Genomic DNA, 21321 nt, shown 5'->3' on the forward strand with positions numbered 1-21321 from the left:
ATTTCAATATAATTGGTTTCCTTTGTAACCCTATGTAATTTATTTTATGCATTTAAAAATACTATTCTGAGTAAAGGTCCATAGGTTTTACTAAACTACCAAAAAGGTCCATGCCACAGAATAGAATAAGAAGTCTTGTGCTAAAGTTATTTTCTTTGAATATAGCTCTGACCATGTTGCTCCCCACCCACCCACTTAATAAAAACCAATAGCTTCCTATTACCTCAAGGAGCATCTTTACTTTGATCTTTTAATTTTCTATTTTTCATGTAAGGTTTATTATATACCTAATTGTATAGTAATAGATGGAGATGGGGACTGTGCCTGTGATTTCATTGGTACTGGGAATTCATTGATGAGAACACTCCCTCTATCAATACAAGAAGGAATCTGTTTTGCAAATTAACTTAGAAAGCTACCTAGGGCACATAACTTGCCCAGGATTACATAGTCTATATATTGCAGAGGCACATAGCACCATACCTGGCACATAGTAGGTATCTAATGTTTGTTGATTAACTGATTGAACCCTAGTCTTCCTAACTCTGAGGCTAGCTCTCTATCCATTTATACTATGCTGTTTTATATTTATCCTGTATAAGCAGGTCAACATGTATTGGGGACGCATAGTCCTTTTTTTTTTAACTATATCAGTTAAAAAAGTGTTCAAAAAAGTTTTAAAATATCTGATATATACATTTGGCACTTAACATGTACTTCCTTGTTCTATAATTTTTTATATGCTTATGTCTTGATTTTGCAACATAAGCTCCTCAAGGTCAGCAACAGTATCATAAGCACTTAATAAGTGCATAATACATTTGATTAGTTGGTGAACTAATGCTTGATGATGATGACCAATGGGTGAGCTACTCCGGTCCTTCTCTCTAGATTGTGGTTGGAAACAAGAGCTTGGCAAATATTGAGTTATTATCAGTCAATGATTCTCTCCATGTGGAAATGCTTGATGCCACATGGAAGCACTTCCAAGTGGCAGTTTTTTCTCTTGGCAGGCTTCTGGCACTTGGAGCCTTCTTCACTGTTCCTTAGAATGAACTAAACCCCCTGACTCTCCTTCATGATGTGATTCCTTCCAACTCGGTGTCAAATAGATTGTCAGACTGCAAACTGGGAAGATAGAGAATAATGGTAGAATGAAGAGTTCACAACTGCGGTGCAGGTTAGTGGTTCTTCTGAGAAATCCTCCAACTGGACAAGATGCACAGCAGATGGGAGGGTGTTGAGGTGAACTGGTGAATGGTTTACATGGTTATTTCTGGATTCTTGCCTTTTTCTGGAAGGAAGAGTTCACAAGACTCCAAGATTCCTTGGATGAATAGTGCTATGCTCTGGGGCTTGCCATATTTCCCTGCGGATGTCTGAGAGGGTCTGGAAGGCAAGTGCTCAGCCATGATCCTGCGTTAAATAAAGAATTAGGCAAATCAGTAATGGGCTGCAATATGTTTAAGCAGATTTATTTAGGTTATTTGGGTATAAGCTCATAATTCAAGCTGAATGTGCAATCCTGATGTACGCTGGGAGCTAATTCCCTGATGTGTGCCAGCAGATGGATCATTGTAGAGGGAGGAGAGCTTTTCCTATGGTGCATCCAGCTAAAGTTTCAGAATTAGAAGCAACAAGAGTCGATGATGGTTTTGTTCAATGCTTGCAATTACTTCCCAGGTTGTGACACCAGATGTTTGAGAAGAGAAGGATAATGTATCACAGAACCAGAGATAGAGAGGTGGAAGAAACCTCAGAGACCATCTCATCCAATTCCCTCATTTTTTAGATGAGGCAACTGAGGTCTGGGGAGATTAAGTGACTTGCATAAGGTCCCAAAGCTAATAAGCATCAAAAGTGGAATTTGAATCCAGGTCCTCTGACTCATAAACCAGTGTTCTTTCCATTGTCCCATAAGTGAGAGGACCACATTATAAGGCTGGCAAGGGAAACAGTTCTAACTCATGAGAATAGTAATAATCACAGCTAACATCTCGATAACACTTACTATGTGCCAGGCACTATGCTAAGTCTTTTAGGATTATTGTCTTAGTTGATCCTCACAATAAACCTGGGAAGTAGGTACTATTATTGTCCCCACTTTATAGATGAGGAAACTGAGGCAGACAGAGGTTAAGTGACTTATCCAGGGTCACACAACTAGTAAGTATCTGAGGCAAGATTTGAACTCAGATCTTCCCAACTCCAGGCTCAGAGCTCTACCCACTATACCATCTATCTGCCCCATGAAAAAGCTCATTCTGGCAGGTCAGGCTTTTGCTGTACAGGTTCTTAGGGAGGCAGGAATGGTTTTGACCCATGAGGTAATAGGGAGGTCTTAGCTGAGCATGGACCAATAGACTACGTTGACTATTTTGCTTCATCATAGACTGCAAACTTCAAAGTCTTCTGTGTGAGTCCCCTGAGATGGTCACATCACTCAAATCTGCACCACATATTTCCAGTGGGCTGGAACCAATTCCCCTGTGTTGCATAATTATCACTTCAAATACCTATGCCATTCAGGGGATTCATTATTTGTGTTACCCAGGACCTAGCTGTATCTTCTTCCATGGACTTTTGTAATTCCTGACTTTGTCTCTGTGAGTCCGAGGTCCTCATTCACTGAATCTTTAGCCCTGCTTACCCTTTCTGGAGTATGCCCTAAGAAGGAATGGCAGTCATACCAGTGGTTCCCATGTTAGCCCCCTCAAACTCACAGAGGTTCTCTTCTACTCTTTGATGCTCTTGTCAATCTCTTAGTGTCTACCATGGGGCAGGTTGGTATTCTGGAATGAGCACTTATTTTAGAAATATAAGAGATGTATTAATAATAAATATTTAAGAAATATAAGAAGTGAAGTCAAATCCTATCTTGGATATTATTTTATGTATTTGATCCTGGTAAAATCACTTAGTTTCACTTTTCTCATCTGTAAACCAAGAGTGAATATAATTCTACTATATAATTCACAGGCTTATGGTAAAAACAAACATTCTCTATAAGTGTAAGGTTGTTGTTGTTGTTGTTGTTTGTGTATGTGTGTATGTGTATGTGACCATAATCTCTTGGTTCTTGAGGAAGTTTCCCTAATTCTATTTCCAGTTTTCCTATTGTGTGATATAAGTAAATCCACAGGACTTATGTAAAATAACTCAACAAGAAAATTGGTACTATGGTGTATTTCGACTGCACTTGCCAGTTACAGGGTAACTATAGTATAATTGAATCTAATTATACTTTATCCCTTTCTTTATATGAGGAAGTATGTGTTTTGCAAGTTTGAAGAGATATCCTCTAGTATTAATTGTCAGTAATCTCTTACTACTAGAGTTTCATGACCTCTAAGATAAATATCTGAATAATTAGGAAAGGGTTTAGGAAGTGTTATCAAGGATGCCATTGTCAACAACTTTCTGTCAAAAGGCATCCTTACCTAACCCTTAGGTGCCCAAGACCTCAGGCATCTTGAAGCATGGCATAGTACAAAAGTCTCCCCTCAGATATACACCACCTAGGAAAGGAGACACACAGAGAAAGACATTTAAGAATATAAGAAACTACATCACTTCACCATGAACAGGTGCTGTCTGGCTCCCCTGTTCATCTTCCTTCCAAAACATACAGGTCTACCATTGAAATAGAATAACTAAACAGCCACTCATAAGTCAAAGTTTTCCCTACCTTTATATGCTATCTACAAACAGTTTTAGAGTGGGAGAAAGGTTGATACCACCATTGGTCTATGCATAATAGTTATGGCTGTCTTGCTTCATAAATAAACCATCCTGCCCAACAGACTATGGTATCTCTCACATCTTGGCTCTGATATGTATCTGTGACTTAATTAGAAGTATGATAATAAGAATATAGCAGGCACTTGATACTTCTAAGAGGATGTCCAAATGTGTCTGTGGCTGTTCATAGACGTAGGAAATTATGGGAGCAGGATAGTCACATACATGGCTATCCTGCCTGCATATGAGAGAGAAAGTTTCAATGTAGGGTGTAGGAAATGTAGCTGTTATTCTTATCATACCCCAACAAGCAAACCCATGGAGGACCTTTCTCTGGAGGGTCTATGAGACTAATCTCCAGCCTTCAATATGAGCATCGGCTCAATGTGTGTAATTAAATCTTCACATGAGAATTTTTTTTGTTCTCCATTTTCCCCTGTATGAATTGTGCTCAATAGAATCACTGTATATAATACAGCATCATACAAAGCAAAGAACCTTTCCCCCCTTCCTCCCCCCATGAAATTCTGGTAGCGAGATTGGTTCTGGAAAAGAGTGGAGAAAAATCCTTCTCTGTTCCTTCTTTATACAATTGGAGTGCAGTCAGTATGATATATCACATATGGTATTAGATTCTGTTGATAAGCTGGTTGGTTTTATTAAACTAAATTTTTTTTCTTATCTTTTATTTTAAATCTTACTTTCAAGGGGTGGCTCAGTGGATAAAGGAAATGACGTACTCAGAAATGAAAGTAAGGAAAAAAGTAAAAGATATCAGTGAAAATGAGGTTTACTCATGTAAAATGCAGACAACCTGCCCTTCCATGAAATAAAAGTAATGAAGGAGAAAGGGGAAAACATGAGGAGGTCTTTGAAAGATAGGCATGGAAAAGGGCCTGGGTTAAATACCCATTTTATGGTGTTTGCACTTTTCAGAGTGGTATCATTCTTGACAGTTCTTACAAGTCCAGAAGAGCTTGATTCAGCTTCCTGAGGCATGGAGTTTCCCTTCAGAGGTTCCCTGTCCATGAGAACTACTCCTTCAGAAGGATTTAAGGCATGGATTAGGAGATGTAATGAGGGCACATTTGGAAGGGTGAGGTGTATAACAATTGACTTGCCCCTATATTCCAGGTCTTGAGTATAAGAAGATAGTTGCTGCAGTTCTCGTGGCCACCATTGTTGTTTGTGGTTTTTATTTGGTGAAGATATAGTTTTATAACCCTTCATTGCAGGCACATTGCTAATGATACATGCACTAGAAAATGTCCACTTCAGAAAATCCCATCTGTGTAAGTAAAACAAGAGGCTAAATCCATTCTTATTCCATAAAACTCCAGCATCTTGCAAGTAAATCTTACCAACCAAGCAGGTTGTACAGACAGGAGTCATAAAAAAAAGACCCTAGATTTGATTTGTTTTGCAGGGTACTCTCCACATTGGCATTTGATGGAACTAAGTGTTATAACTTTTAGATAGAGAAGAAATATTTAGATATGATTTTGAAAAGGACTAAAAGCTTAGGACTAGATTTTTTTTTAATGGGAGGTCATCATTATAAGGGGATGAAACATTGTTAGCCAAGTAAAGAAATGTAACTGTAAGATTATAGATCTGAGATGGCCCTCAGGGAGTGTTCTAGTCCATTGCCCTGTTTTCAGGCACAAGTTATTTCAATAAGATGAAAATTTACACTATTGAAAACATTTTAGTAATGCTTTCAAGTTTGCTTGTCACTTCCCAATAACTCTTCTCCTTAATTCTTGACCATATCTAACAGTGTATGCCCCATTCCCTACCAGGAATCCACTGCCTCTATATCAAGAGGAGGAAGGTATGTCCACACATTAGTTTTTGGAAGTCAAGATTATCCAGTATATTAATCTGAATTCTGATGTCTTTTAATGTTGTTTTCCTTTGCATTGCTGTAGTCATCATTTTTGGTTCTGCGTCAGACCACCCCAAACCTCAAGTTTTTTCTGATTTTTTCATACTAATTGCCACAGAGTAATATTCCATTGAATTCACATAATTTTTATTCAAATATTTTCCAATAAGTCAGTAAAAATTAATGATAATAACATTAACTTGCATACACACACATGTATATATATATATATATAGTGTTTTGAGATTTGTCAAAATATTTTACAAACATTATCTAATTTTATGCTAACAACAATCCTAAGAGGTAGGCACTATTTTTGTCCCTATTTTAAAGATAAAGAAACTGAGGCAGCAGAGGTTATGTCCACAGTCACAACTAGTAAATGGCTGAAGCAATATTTGAACTCAAGTCTTCAAGACTCCAGTTGCAGCCTTCTGTCTACTGTACCACTTGACCAGCTTCCAGTTTTTATTTTGTTTTGTTTCATTACCAAAAAAAAATGTTTATTCCACTTTTTAAAGAATTTCCAAGATGTTATAGCAATCCCTGGTAGAAGATTCCACTACCTGCACTATGTTCTTTCTATCTGATTAAATCCATTATGCAAAGAGAAAGTATAGTATAGTGGATAGAGGGCTAGCTGTGGAGCCAGAAAGACCTGGTTCAAGACCAGCTTCTGACACATGCTGGCTCTGTGATCCTAGGCAGGGCTCTTAACCTCTTAATAGTCTAGACAGCTCTCTAAAACTACTTTCAGTGAAAGCACTGGTCTGAATTTGTAAAGGGAATTTCCTCATCCAGAAGTTGCCCCTATACATGAAATCAGATTTCCATACACTCTCCCTGTGCTAAAATGGAAGCCTATCCCTTGTTATGTATTCAATGAAGACGACAAATGTTCATTGTTCTGCCTTCAGTCTGGCATACCAATTTCTCTTGTCTGTTTTACATGCAATACTTCTCAAATAAGTGGTTTAACCAGCTAATGGGCAGCTAGATGGTGCAGTGGATAAAGTGACTGCCTGCTTGGAGTCAGGAAGACTCATCTTCTTTAGTTCAAATCCTGCCTCAGATACTCACTAGCTGTATAATCCTGGGCAAGCCACTTGATCCTGTTTGCCTCAGTTTCTTCATCTGTAAAATGAGCTGGAGAAGGAAAAGGCAAAGCATCCCAGTATCTTTGCCAAGGAAATCTCAAATGGGGTCACAGTTGGACACAACTGAAATGAATGAACAACAACATGTCATTTAGTTGTTTTTCAATGTACCTGCTAACTTTGTTTCCCCACTACCTAGTCTCTCTTTAATGGCCTGTTATACTGAAACAGTTATTTCAAAAGAACTATGTTCTTATCATGTCTGAAAGCCTTTCTTCATCACTTATCTTCCTTGACTTCTCACCAGTATTTAATAAGAGTTAATTATTATAGTTAGCATTGATATAGTATTGTAAGATATATAAAGCACTTTATGTACTATATCATTCGATCAATACAATAACCCTATAAATTAAGAGCTATTGCTTTCCTCATTTTATAGATGGAACAACTGAGACTGAGAGAGATTAAGTGACTTGCCCACTGTCCCACAGTAGCAAATGTCTGAGACCAGATTTTTAAATCAGAGCTTTCTTACTCCAGGCCCAACACTCTATTGAGTATGCCATCTAGTTGTTTTAGTATTTATTTATTACAATTTAATACTATTGCTTACAGCCACCATGTTTTACTGTTTCTGCTTTTCCTCCTCCTTAACTGTAGACATTCTTTCTGGCTGCTTGCAATATTTTCTACTTGGCCTGGGGGCGCTGGAATTTGGCTATAATATTCTTGGGAGTTTTCATTTTGGAATGTCTTTCAGGAGGTGATAAGTAGATCCTTTCTATTTCTATTTTACCCTCAGGTTCTAGGATATCAGGGAAGTTTTCCTTAATAATTTCTTGAAATATGATATCCAAGCCCTTTTTTTTTTTATCATGGCTTTCATGTAGTTCAAGAATTCTTAAATACATGTGGTATATGATTGTGATGGACTACTACTGTGCTATGAGAAGTGATGAGCTCCATGATCTTAGGGAAAAAAAAAACATAGATAGACTTCCATGAAATAATGAAGGGCAAAATGAGCACAACCAAGAGAACATTGTGTACGGTAACAGCAATAATATTTTAGGAACAACCTTTAGCAACTAAGTCATTTTGATTATTATAAATAGCCAAATTAACTACAAAGGACATATGAAAGAAGATGCTACCTGCATCCAGAGAAAGAACTGATAAATAGAAGTGTGTATAGAATGATTTCACACACACACACACACACACACACACACACACACACACACATAGTTGTGTCTAATGGTAGCCATCTGTAGGATGGGGGAAAGAAAAAAAGGAGAAAAAAATTTACACAGTAACTTTATTATATATTTAAAAGGAATAGCAAGTTGTATGTAATAAAATTGCAATTTTATTTGTAAACATCTATTTTTTTATTATACTATGTTATGGAAATGCTTGTTTTATTCCATAAATTAAAAATAAAATAAAGAACTTTAAAAAAAATTCTCTCTCCTCAATCTATTTTCCAGGTCAGTTGTTTTTCCCATGGGATATTTCACATTTTCTTCTATTTTTTCATTCATTTGATTTTGTCTTATTATTTCTTGATGTATTGTGGAGTCATTAGCTTCTACTTGCCCAATTCTAATTTCTAAGGAATTACTTTTTTTATTGAGCTTTTGTATTTCCTTTTGCATCTGGCCAATTCTACATTTTAAGGAGTTGTTTCTTCAATGAATTTTTGTGCATCTTTTTCCATTTCTTGTGCTTTCTTTACTAAATTGTTGATTCTTTTTTCATGGTTCTCTTGCATCATGTCTTTTCCCAGTTTTTCTTCTACCTCTCTTATTTGACTTTTAAAATCCTTTTTGAATTCTTCTACATGTTCTTTTTGGGCCTGACACCAATTCACATTTTTCTTTGAGGCTTCACATGTAGCCATTTGTTGTTCTCTTCAGTCAGGTTCTTTTGTTGCTGTTATTGCTGCTATTTTTTCCAACCTATTCCTTGACTTTTAATTTTAAGCTTAAATTGGGCTCTGCTTCTGGGATGGAGGGTACACTGTCCCATGCTTCAGGTTTTTCATGTTACTGTTTTCAGATCTACTTTTGGGGACCTGTAAGTTTTTGGTTCTTCCAAGGTGGTATGACTTAAGGAGAGGTGTGGCCCCTGCTCTTCTGTCCTGTACTCTGATCTGTGAGTGAGCACAAGTACTCTTTTTGGTCTTGGACCTGTGCCCAGAATCCCCCTCCCCTACGGGTTAAGCTCTAGTGTGCTAGTACTCCTCCTTTCCCCGGGACTATGACCTAGATTTGTCACCCAGATCCCTCTTTGGGCAATGTAACAGAGTCTTGCATCCAGTGCTAGCGAAGTATACTCTGTAATCTCCTTCTGACCAGTTGTTCTGACCCTTACCATCTCTGGGTTGAGAGCTCCAGGAGTCCCTGCTACTGATTTAGTTGCCCCCACCATCTGCACTTTCTAGGTTTTCTAGGGTGGGGCCTGCTACTGTGTTGTCCCACTGTCTACACCAGACCATCCTCCAGTCTCACCTCGGTGAGACAGACCTTTCCTGTTGAACTTTCAAGTTGTCTGGGGCTGGAAAATTGTTTCATCTTGTCAATTTGTTGGTTCTGCCACTCCAGAATTCATTTTGAGGTGTTATTTTAAAATTGTTTGGTGGAAAATTTGGGAGAACTCTGGAGAGTTCTCGCCTTTCTTTGCCATCTTGGCCAACTGTAGACATTTGCCACCTTCATCCTCTACCCTCAGTTTCTCTAGTCCCTTGAAAGCTCATATAGTTAAATGATCACTTCTTAGCAAAAGAATGCCAATTTTTTATTTCTTCACCTAATTTCTCACATGAGCTATTGTCCTGAATCTCCAATTATGCTCTTGAATATCACTATTTAAGTGGTTTGTTACCTTAAACTCAATGTTTCCTAAATAACTCATTTGTTTTTAAATAGAATACATTTTAGGAAATAATAGTAACAGTAACTAGCATTTACATAGTACTGTAAGATTTTAAAAAAACACTACACATATATGCATTATATATAATGTGTGTGTGTATGTATTCTCAATTGATCCTTACAGCAACTCTCTGAGGTAGGTGCTATTGGTATGCCCATTTTACAAATGAGGAAACTGGGGCTGAGTTAGGTTAAGTAATTTGCCCAAGGTCAAATACTAAGTGCCCCAAATTTAAATTTGGACCCTGGTCTTCCTGAGTCCAAATTCAATGCTCTGTCCACTTTGCCACCAAGTTACATTGAGAAAACTGGGGCAAGTCCAGGAGATAGTGACCGAGATGGAAGGGGACTTTGATCTAAGATTCTGTGATTCTCCAAGTGACCATTGCAGAAGTTAAATCCATTAAATTTGTCATCATCTCATCATCATCCCTCATGAAAATCTTTGGGCTTTCCCTGTGGTGAACATCTAGAAATGCATCATTGTTTCTGTTGATCTTGGGTACGTATGTGTGTAAGTCTGTGTGAAACTCTCCAGGTATCACAAGAAGAGAAATGTGATTCTTTACATGCTATACTAGAAATTCTCCTTCCTCAGACTGAGGTTCTATTGCTATGGCATCATTCTTTCCTTGTTTTCCTCTCGTGTGGCAGGCCCCACTCTCACCTGGCCATGCTGATTACATCCTGCCAAGCTTTCCTGGAAAAACATCATCCCATCCATTGTGGTTCCAATACTTGAACATAGAGATGTAATCATTTGGGTTTGAAAGACAATCATTTAAAGCTTTGGTTCTTCATTGGAGCTAGGCATTGTGAGGTTTCTGGCTGTGCCTTCCTGTTTCTTTCCTATGTGTTTTGTCTGTTAAGACCTTGAGGAATTTTGCCATCTGAACAATTTAGTCATTTTTCATGCAGATCATTTGTCAGTGGCTTGAAAATTGGACAGGGAAGATATATGACTTGGGTGGATAACGAAGTCTTCTTTCCGAGCTTTGTCAAAGTCAGGTGTGCTGCCCATGAGGAAGAACTCTGCATTAGTAACATCCCTGGAATGTGCCCTGGTGATTAATAAGGCATAAGTCTCATTTTAAACTTCTCTGGCTCCTCAGAACATTGTGGATCTAAATGCAGTGACATCACAGAATACGATGCTTGTTATTCCATTGGTAATGCTGATCCCTGAGTACATTTTGTGTAGCCAGATGCAGCCAACCAAAAAGTCACTGGTGCATTTAGAGATATGCTGTGTGTGTGTTTATACATGTTGTGTCTTTTAACTGATGAATAATTCATCCTGCCACATCTCCTACTCAGGATATTTTTATTTGCAACATTTTCTTTTTTTTTTCTTCTATTCCACCCCTCTGCTTTCTGATAGATACTCTGAGATATCACAAGCATTCACTGAGATGAGAAAACAGCAATAGGGAAGGGAGTCAAGGAGTCTTCATTTGTAAATCAAAATAAAAATGCTTTTGAAAAAAAAGCAGGGCATGTTCAGGTACATCATGACACAAAGAATTTGCATGGGTCAATTCCTGAGTTTTCATGACATGAGGAGGGAATCAAGACTTCCCCCCTCTTCTTTAGAACTCAACATGGGGGTTGAAAAAAGCAAGTACAATACAATGAGTCATTCTTGATCTTTGGCCATGGCACTACTGATGAGAGCCGTTGCTGGTAATTTTGGTTCTCAAGAAAAGCATCGCAAAATGTGCCTAGGATGAGCAGCAGCACGATATGAAATCAGTTTTTTCACATAAATAAATCCATCAAGAGTACTGAGCCTCTGAGACACTCCCTTAGCAGGGAGACAGATAACTCCTACAGACTGGAAGGAGTAAGAAGGAGTAAGAAGGAAGAACTCGTCTGGAATGCAGTTGCTAACAGGGAGGAAGCATGCCATCTTTGTTCAGTTGTGGCTATTCAATCATTTTTCAGTCACATCTGACTCTTTGTGACCCCGTTTGAAGTTTTCTTGGCAAAGATACTTGGAGTGGTTTGCCATTTTCTTCTCCAGCTCATTTTACAGATGAGGAGACTGAGGCAAAAAGGATTAAGTGACTTGCCCAGGGTCACACAGCTAGTAAATGGCTAAAGCCAGGTTGGAACTCAGGAAGATGAGTCTTCCCTGATTCCAGGCCTGGTGCTTTATCTACGGTGCCACCTAGCTGCCCCCAAAATGCTTGGCACAATGCCTGGCACATAGTAGGTACTTCATCGTAGTTGTTGTTCAGTCGTGTCCAACTCCTTGGGGCCCCATTTTGGAGTTTTCATGGCAAAGGTCCTGAAGTGATTTGCCATTTCCTTCTCCAACTCATTTTATGGATGAGGAGACTGAGGCAAACAAGATTAAGTGACGTGCCCAACACCACACAGCTAGTAAGTGTCTGAGGCCAGATTTGCACTCAGGAAGATGAGTCCCTAATTCTCAGGCCAGTGCTGTACCCACTGTGCCACTTAGCTGCCCCAGCATGACATCTAGTCACTACCTATTTTGTTTATTAATCTTGCTAGGTAGATGCTAAGCTCAGTTGTTTCTATGTTGCTGAAGGAGAATATGCAGCAAGTTTTTTCAGTCCTCACTCTATTATGGAGTAATTGTCAGCGTGCATGTGCTTCTTGAGTTTCTAATAGCAAGGACAGGTTGCAGTGAGCGTTCAACACTCATCTAACCCTTGTATCTAAATAGGATTTCTTTGTGAGACATCTGGTACCCAAATGTAATGGTAGTGACTCAGCAGTATGAAATATAGGTTGAATTTGGACAGGTAAATTTAATAAAGGAGAGAGCATTGGGCAGAGTGATATTCTTCTGTCATTTTGATGTTTCCACAATTCTCTTTTCCTTCTTGCCAGTTCCCCACCCTTGCCCCCATACCCTTCTTTCAACAGCATACTCTTACCTGTTCTAGCTATCGATGATTACTACCCACCATGAAGTGGTATCTCCTGTATTACTCTGTCACAGAGAAACACAACCCCATTTATGCTATCTAAGACCTGCTGCTCTCCCTTTAGAGCAAAGTGGAATCGATAGCTAATTTGAAATAGAAAATAATGCAAGATTCTCCATTTGTGATTATTTCTGCTAACTGAGACAAAAAGATATACAGATAAATGACATACATAGTTCATCCCCATATCTTGCTTCAGTCATTTGTTTTGTTCTCCTTTCCCGAAACATCTTCCCGAAACATCTGGCTGATTCTAATTCCCTTTCTTCTCTATGTCACTAGTGTAATCTCTGACAAAGATGTAGAGACACAAGACAGATGGAAGTATGTATCAGCTAAATGGAAGATGCATAGGTGAACCTAAGTCAGGGGTCTCCAATTGGTTATTTATGAAGAATCAACCAACTAAAGGGCCCTCTCTCAACTGGCCATAGAGCTGTAGTTGCCGCCATGTTCTCATCTCTGTGGCTCACCAGCATTCTTAGTGGGGAATAAGACCTATTCCCTGACCCTTCTCCCATGCTTGCTAACCCTTCCCCACTCCACACACATACACCTAATCTCTAGTTTTAGAAAAATAGCATGTTTTCCTTTTCACTTTACTACTCCAGCCTGATTGAATGATAAAGCATATTTACCATCTACATTTCTATTTACTTCATGCATCTACACAGCTTATTCTGAGCTTTAGTAGTAGCAGCATGGAGATGGCCTCCATAATGGATTTCAGCCCTATGATGCTTTGTTCCATCACCCCATCTGGAGTGGGCAGTGCAGGAAGTGCAAATTGAAGGGGTATTATAATAGAAATAAGGAGAGCTAGGTTCTCGCCCTAGCTTTGCCACTCAACAAACTATGTGACCTTGGGCAAGTCACTTTATTTGCTCTGTCATGGTTTTCTTGTCCATAAAATGAGACAGTTGAACTGTTGCAAGATTTTTTTATCTTTGCAAGGCTATTCTGTCGGAGGATCATCGATCTCAAGAAAAAAGGAACTTCAGAAGCCATGGAGCCTTTCTTCATTTTATAAATGAGGAAAATGAGAACCGGCAAAGTGAAGGGAAGGGAAGCCCAAGGGTCACACAGCTAGTTAAGTGTTTGCTTTCAGCTCTAAAACTATGATCCTATGATGTAAATAGATATCACAGAGTGAATGAGAAAACCCAAGGAGAAAGCACAGAGAAAGAGAAATAATAGGACTGAGGGCAGGGCTTTGGGAAATTAAAGACTGGAGGATGAAGTAGAGACAGAGGAGGAGTGGCAAGAAGGATAGGTCAGGAGAATGCATTGTAAAGAGAGATGGGCAGAAATGTCAAAGACTGCACAGAGGTCAGTGTGTAAACTTGAAGAGAGTTGTTTTGTAGAATGTGTAAACTTGAAGAGAGCTGTTTTGTAGAACAGTGAGATGGAAGTTATTTTCTTTGATAGGTGGGTAAGGGGAAGAGAGGTAGCATATGGAAAGCCAGGTATAAAGCCAAGTCTCTTTCCCTTTCTTAGAAACTGGGAGTGGAAATTTTGAAATAGTACTAATTGGTGAAGTCACTGATAGAGTGCAAAAAGGGACATTTATTTCGCTTACAATAGGGAATTTGGATCATTTTTGAAAATGTAGATGTCAGAAGGGTCTTTCAGGCCCCATATAATCCCAGCCCCTTTCCCCAGAATGCTCACCAGGCTCATGACCCTTCAAGAAAATGGGCCCCAGATCAAGGAGCCACCATGAGCTTATAATAGCAATTTGATTTCATTTGAAGTTCTTTTCATTTGTAGTAGTTTTAGTGCCTTTGAAATAGCACAGAGTCAAATTTAATAACAGATAAATAATTCATGAAGCCCTGGAAATGAAAGGAAAAGGAAAATAAAGGAATGTATGTTCCCTAATGTATAAAGGGGCACCTTGCAACTCAGTCCCTACTGTTTCCTGCCTTTGACTTGAAGTAGGCCTTGCACCTTCTCAGGGAATTAATGAGCCCCTCATCTTCCCCAGGAGAAAATGAGCTTCTCAGGAAGGCACATCAATTGTTTCAGGTCACCAGTGGCTGTCAGACTTTTTTGGTCCCTAGACTATATAAACAAGGCAAAGATTAGAAATCAGCAGTTTAAGGTTCTTGTTCCATTTCTGTCATTGACTAGCACTGCAATATCACATGAAATAATAAAAAGCACTCTGGATTTAGAGTCATCTAAGATCAGGTTCAAATCCTGGCTCTGCCCCTTACCAGCTAAGTGACCTTGGGTAAGTCATTTCACTTGTCTAAGCCTCAGTTTCCCAATCTTTAAAATTAAGAAATAGGACTTGCTAATCACCAAGATCATTTTCCAGCTCTAAAGTCATGTGATACTTGTGGGCCTCAGTGTTGACACCTGCAGAAAAAAAAGGTTTGGACTAGTTAATATCTAAGGCCTGTTTGAGCTTTGCAGTCTATGAATCTTTGTGTCTAGTATGTAGTAGATGCTTGATAAATTATCGGTGATTGATTAATCTATGACCCTCTGAGACACTTGTACTCCTTGCTCATTCTCCTAGTCTGAGCTGTGCCACCGACTAGATATTTGACCTTGGGGAAATTTGATAACCTCTGTAAGATTCAGTTTAGCCAATCTAAGAAATGAAGAGTTTGGCCTAGATGATCTTTTTGGTGCTTTCCACCTCTCAACTTGTGACTCAGTGGACCTATGGAAGTAGCAGAGCATTTGGGTGAGCTTGTACTGTATGGTGAATTTTGTCAGTGTGACACATTTCTCTTGTTTAAATGTCAAGGGCTTGGGAGACTGGGTCTGTTTCTCCCCTATCCTCCGCCACCTTTTAGCTAGTGTTATGCCCATAGAAAGCATCTCTTCTGTGGTTTTTCATGGTGATGATGATAAAGTTGAAATTACTCTGAACCCAGGATCTCCTTTTCTTTCTTTTTTAAATGATTCATTGAATGGTAACAGAGGAAGAGACCAAGAAAATCAGTTAGCCCAGGCCCCTCAGTTTATAAATGAGGAAAAGAAGCTGAGAGCACTAGTAATTGACCCAAGATCACATTGTTAGTTGCAGAGCTGAGGCTAGAACCCAGGTTTCCTGATTCTCAATCAGTCTAGTGTTCTTTCTATCATACCACCCCAAGAAGCTTTGTGGTACAATGGATAAAGTGTTGGGCTTGTAGTCAAGAAAATCTGAGTTCAGATCCAGCCTCAGATGCTTACTATGTGACCCTAGGTGAAGAGGGGTGGGGGTTTTGGGGTGCTCCTAGATGCACAGAGGCACCTCAAGATCACGGAAGGTTTTAGGGTGCTGGGAAAAAGCCCCAGATTGCGGCACTGATCTGCCTGAAAGAATTCAACCCAGATCTTCTTCCAGCCAGAGAAAAAGTTTATTAAAGGTAAAGTATATAGGCCAGACTTCCAAGGGACCCAAACATCAGTGATCTAAATTTGGGGTAAGGTGGTCAGGTGATGCTCATAAGGATAAGAGGGCGTGAGAGTCTCAGCCTCTAGGGGCATGAGAAATTCCCAGCGTCTGAATGGGGGCTGGAGTGGATCTTAAGTACAGAAAGTTTGTGGGAGGGGTCGAAGAGTGGCCAAGCAGTTTGGAGTGATGGGAAGAGGGGTCTAAGGAGATCTGGATGGGAATGGCTAGTAAGCTGGGGTGAACAGAACTCCTGGGTCCTGGACCTTGTGGCACCTAGCTAGGATTAAGGGTGGCCAGATGAAGGGTGTGGTTGGTTGGGTCCATTTGGAAGGTAATAAATAATGAGAATAGATAATGAAGGGAGCTGAAAGGGGGCAAGTTTTCTTTCAAATGGAGATAAAGAGAGACAAACAGAAGCCAGGTTTTTTTCAGGGCCAGGAAGGAAAGCGCGTTTGAATAAGATCTCAAAGAGAGAATCTAAAAGTTTTAAGGTTTTTCTGGGAACTGTAAACAAAGGGGCCAAATTCCTTTTGAAAAGGGGCAAAAGGGAAAAGGGGCAAAGGTAAGCCCCTTCATTTCCCAGGGGAACGCCAGAGATTTGGCCATGTAGGAAAGTCCAGGGTTTTTCCTTTCTGGGGTCCAGATCCCAATCTCATCATAGGCAAGTCACTTAACCTCTATTTGCCTCAATTTCTTCAATTGTAAAATGAAGATAATAATACCAGCTACTTCCCAAAGTTGTGAAGCTCAACTAAGATAATATTTGTAAAGTGCTTAGCACAGTTCCTGGCACATAGTAGGTGTTTAATAAATGCTTGTTCCCTTCCTTCCAAGTACCTCATCCAGCACTAGGAGGTGGCAAAGAATAGGCAGCCCCAAGTGCAGAGTGTTTTGAAAGCCATTGTTAAAAGCCTGTCCTCTTCATGCTGATAACAAAATTTCCTTGAGTCACCTGCCATACCACTCCCATCACTGGATTAATCCCTTGGGGATCTCCTGAATACGTGCATATTTTAACTTGATAAAGAAATTCTATTACTTGGGAACCAGGGCAAGTTTAGACAACTGAGGAAATTAGGCTATCTAATGATTAACCCATTGCCACTCATTTTCACGTAGCAAAGAGTAAAAACTTAGCTAAAGAGACATAGGAGGCTACATTTTGATGAGGAAAGTAAGAGATGGGGAGGATCTGAAGAACAGGGACAGCTCCAGGTCCTCAATAAAAGTTTGAGTTCAGTAATAATAATTAGTGCTTACATTTACATGTGTTTCATAGTTTACAAAGTGTTTTCCTTATAGCCAAAGAGGATCATATTTTAGATGTTGAGTGCTGGAGGAAATCTTAGACATCATCTAGCCAAACATCTTTGCTTTTACAAATGACAAACCTGAGGCCCATAGAATTTTAGTGACTTGCACGAGGTCACACAGAAAATGAAGTGTCAGAACTGGGAGTTGGATCTGGGACCTCTGATGCCAGATCCAACCCTGCTTTTGTTTGTTTTCTTTGTTTTTGTTTTGGCTAGGTTAAGTGACTTGCCCAGTAAGTGTTCTATGTCTGAGACCAGATTTGAACTCAGGTCCTCCTGAGGACAAGGCCGGTGGTCTATCCACTGTGCCCCCTCGCTGCCCCACTGCTTTTGTTTGTTAGTCCTATGCTGATGCAGTCAAAGATGGATTTGGAGCAAGGAGGCCTTTAGGTGGATTTTGACGGATAGGCAGAAGTTGAATAACTAGAAAGGGAGTAGCCATCCTCCTTGCTCCTCCTAGGGACTTTTGGTCCATCTCTCTAGCACCATCACCGAGCAGCCTGTCCTCCTTGGAGGTTCACTCCATCTTCTATATACATCACCCTTTCCATGTGCTGGTGGAATTCTCCCTCTTGTCTCAAGGAATTCACCACGTAGCTTATGGCTTTCCTGTCCATTCCTACCCTTTCCCTCATACATGGGAACTTCAATAGATAATTAATGTTTCCTCAGATGCCCTGACTTCTTCCTAAAGCATGCTCTCTCTCCATCATTGGGTTGAAACATAGTACAAGGCAGGTCCCAAAGAGCTTCTTCCCATGTCCTGATCTCTGGGGCTGATAATGGGTAAGGGACTGTTCCCAAGACCACTTGTCTTCAGGCTTCTCAGGAGCTCCACTGCTCCCCTCTATCAGCAGCACCTAGTTAAGAGAAACCTACCCCTTGTTCCCTGGAGATCTTTAGACTCTGAAGTCATAGCCCATCCCTCTCCTCTTTTCCAACTCTGCAAGTAGCAACATTAGCAATCTCACTCCCTTTCTTTATCCCTTAACCCTGAAGGGGGCATGGACTCATAGACTAGAAGAAGATTGTGAAATCTTCTGCTGGGATTGTAAACATCAGAATACAGAGGGAAGGAAGTGAAGTGTTCTGATATATCAGCACCCAAGAGAAAAGCCCCTGCTGCCCCATTCTAGTTATGCCTCTGATAGTAAAAGTGGAACGAAGGAAGTGGTGTACCCATGCCTGTTTGTGCTGTTTTTGTCATTAATGGCATAGTAAGAGGAGAATTCTCCCACAAACAAGTTTACCACCAAGGTCTATATCATGGAATGAGGATGGCTCCCCTAAAATAACTGGCTTGGTCAGTAAAGGCTAAAAAAGAATTAGCTATGTCCCATAAGCAAAAGTCCTGACTTGTGCAAAATCACTTGACCACTCAGACAGGCAAGGTTCGTGTCAAGAAAGTGTTAAAGAATCCTTATTTCAGTCTGTCTAGTTCTAGAAAGGAAAGGAGCCTTTTTTATTTTTGTTAAATGAACAGGTAGATTATTTTCATTTCCTTGCCGGAGTATTTGAGAAGGTGAAATGACATAGCTTTATTGATCACTTTTTACTTGGTCTTCACATTAGGCCATGAAACTCATTTAAAGATTTCCTGAAGGAAATCCACAGGCTGTGTCTTTGTTGGGAGAGTCTAGATAGTTCCCGGAGTAGTTGTATTTTCTAGGATGAGGCAATAGAGAAGCTGCTTGTTGTCCTCGACTTTCACTTTTAAGCCTTCATTGAGGCGTTATAAAGGCCTAAGGCCTTTGGTGTTTTCATAAAAGACCTCTCTTTTTATATGGAACAGTAAAAAAAAAATCTTCGAACAACAGGATCTTGCTATGCTAGGTGATTCTGGCTCACCTCTTCTATATGTTACCATGTTATCATTGAACGTTTATTGAGCTTCTACGAACGGCAAAGGGTAGAAGCAAAATAGCTGCACAGGGTTCCAGCTATAGTTACTCACATTCAAGAGTCATCTTGTGTATTGGCACAAGTCTGACAGAGCCTGAAAAGGACTAAGCACGCTTCTGCTGGGCCATTCTCATAGAAATTTTACTCATGTTTGGGTTTGGGAGCCAACCAGACTCATTGCTTGGTTCATTAAGGCTCTTTCCCGGCAAGGACACTCAACAGAGCTGTGTATTCTTTGCCCCTAGTTGCCTCTAGACCTGGAATGTTGTACACACGGAGGTACATCATGGTAAAGCATTTGGAAACAATGGGGTTCAATGGGAAGATCGTCAGATTGGGAATAAGGCCTGAGTTTTACTCCCAGCTCAAACAACATCCTACCTGGATGACCAGAGTCACTTCTTCTTTCTGGGCCTCAGTTTTCTCCAATAGCATGAATTGGCAAAAAAAAAAAAAGTACCATCATGTATGAAGTAGCTAAGTGGCAGGTACAGTGAATAGTGTGCTGGTGCAGGAGCCAGGAAGACCAGAGTTCAAATCCAGCCTCATAAACTTCCTAGCTGGGTAAACCTTGAGCAAGTGACTTGACCTCTCTAGTTTTGTCATCTGTAAAATGGGGTTAATGGGGCAGCTAGGTGGCACAGTGGATAGAGCACCATCCCTGAAGTCAGGAGGACCTGAGTTCAAATCCGGCCTCAGACCAAACATTTGACACGTACTAGCTGTGTGACCCTGGGCAAGTCACTTAACCCCAATTGCCTCAAAATAAATAAATAAATAAATAAATGAAATAAAAATAAAATGGGGCTAATGATAGCACCTCCCATCCAGAGTTGTGAGAACAAATGAGATGCTTTTATATGAAGTGCATTGTAAGCCTTAAAGCATTTTAGAAATTCTAAATATTACTATTATTTCTATTACTATCTTGAACCAGTCAGTCTTTCAAGATTATAAAACAAAAGAAACAGCATCACAGATTGTTTTAAATATAGGTAAGCATGGTGCGCAGCTAGGTGGCGCAGTGGATAGAGTGACAGGCCTAAATTTAGGAGGACTCATCTTTATGAGTTTATATTTGATCTCAGACACTCACTAGCTGTGTAACTCTGGGCAAGTCACTTCACCCTGTTTGCCTCAGTTTCTCATCTGTAAAGTGAGTTGGAGAAGGAAATGACAAACCACTCCACTATCTTTGCCAAGAAAATCGCAAATAGGGTCATGAAAAGTCTGACAGGACACAGCAACAACAATGATTAGAATTTTCCCCTGGGGTCTCTCCAGTGGAGTTACATTTTTGCACTGATACTATAAACAAGCTGGAGTACAGAGCTGCAGATCAACCAGAATACAAATCTACAGTACTCAAGGCAGGCTGAGCACCATTTGTCTTTGATGTAAGGGGATGGGGGCATCAGGATAGGGGGGAGTCTTGTTGGGACCAGATCAGGGCTAAAAACACAAGGAACAAAAACTAGGCAGAGCAAGTGCCCATGAGCGTGGAGGGATGTACTGTATCATAAAACAGAAACACTGTCAGAAGTCTGCTTCTGAGGTCACAGGGGCCTGTTGTGGCCAGATCCTCTGGTGCTGGCCCCAGGAGCACTGTATTCCAGAGACTCAGACAGGCCTCCAAGTAATTCAACAAATAAAAACACCCAGCACATTTTTCCACTTGAGATGTAGCCAGGATACATGGGGAGCGGACCCGTGGACATTATATCAAATACAACGATGAAACAGCCATCAGCTTTTAAATCACAATCCCAATTCCTATCAAACACCAGGATGAAATAACCAGAAGACTTTGTGTCAAACAGAGATGAAATACCTGGCAATTTTAGATCAAATATTACATTACCATCAAGAGGCAGAATGAGAAACCTATGAAGTTTTGTAGCAAGTAATGCATCAACCACAGATAAAGGCTTCGGGAAGGGATGGCTCAGAACCAAAGAATGGAAATGGATACACGCTTTCCTCAATTCTTCTGACAGATAATATTGGTGCTCAGTTTTCCTGGTTCTCTGGACAGTTTAAAAAAAAAGCTAGGCACTCCCAAAGGTCCTAGAACAGCCTAGGCA

General features: G+C 40.0%; 1 protein-coding gene across 1 annotated transcript in view; it reads left to right on the top strand.

Annotated features, from left to right (window-relative positions):
• Positions 1-21321, top strand: part of DPP6 (dipeptidyl peptidase like 6) — a 989665-nt gene that overhangs the window by 52106 nt on the left and 916238 nt on the right. The window lies entirely within an intron of this gene.

The sequence above is a fragment of the Vombatus ursinus genome, unplaced genomic scaffold (genome assembly GCF_900497805.2).
Source record: "Vombatus ursinus unplaced genomic scaffold, bare-nosed wombat genome assembly UNPS02014852.1, whole genome shotgun sequence".
In the NCBI taxonomy this organism is placed as follows: domain Eukaryota; kingdom Metazoa; phylum Chordata; class Mammalia; order Diprotodontia; family Vombatidae; genus Vombatus; species Vombatus ursinus.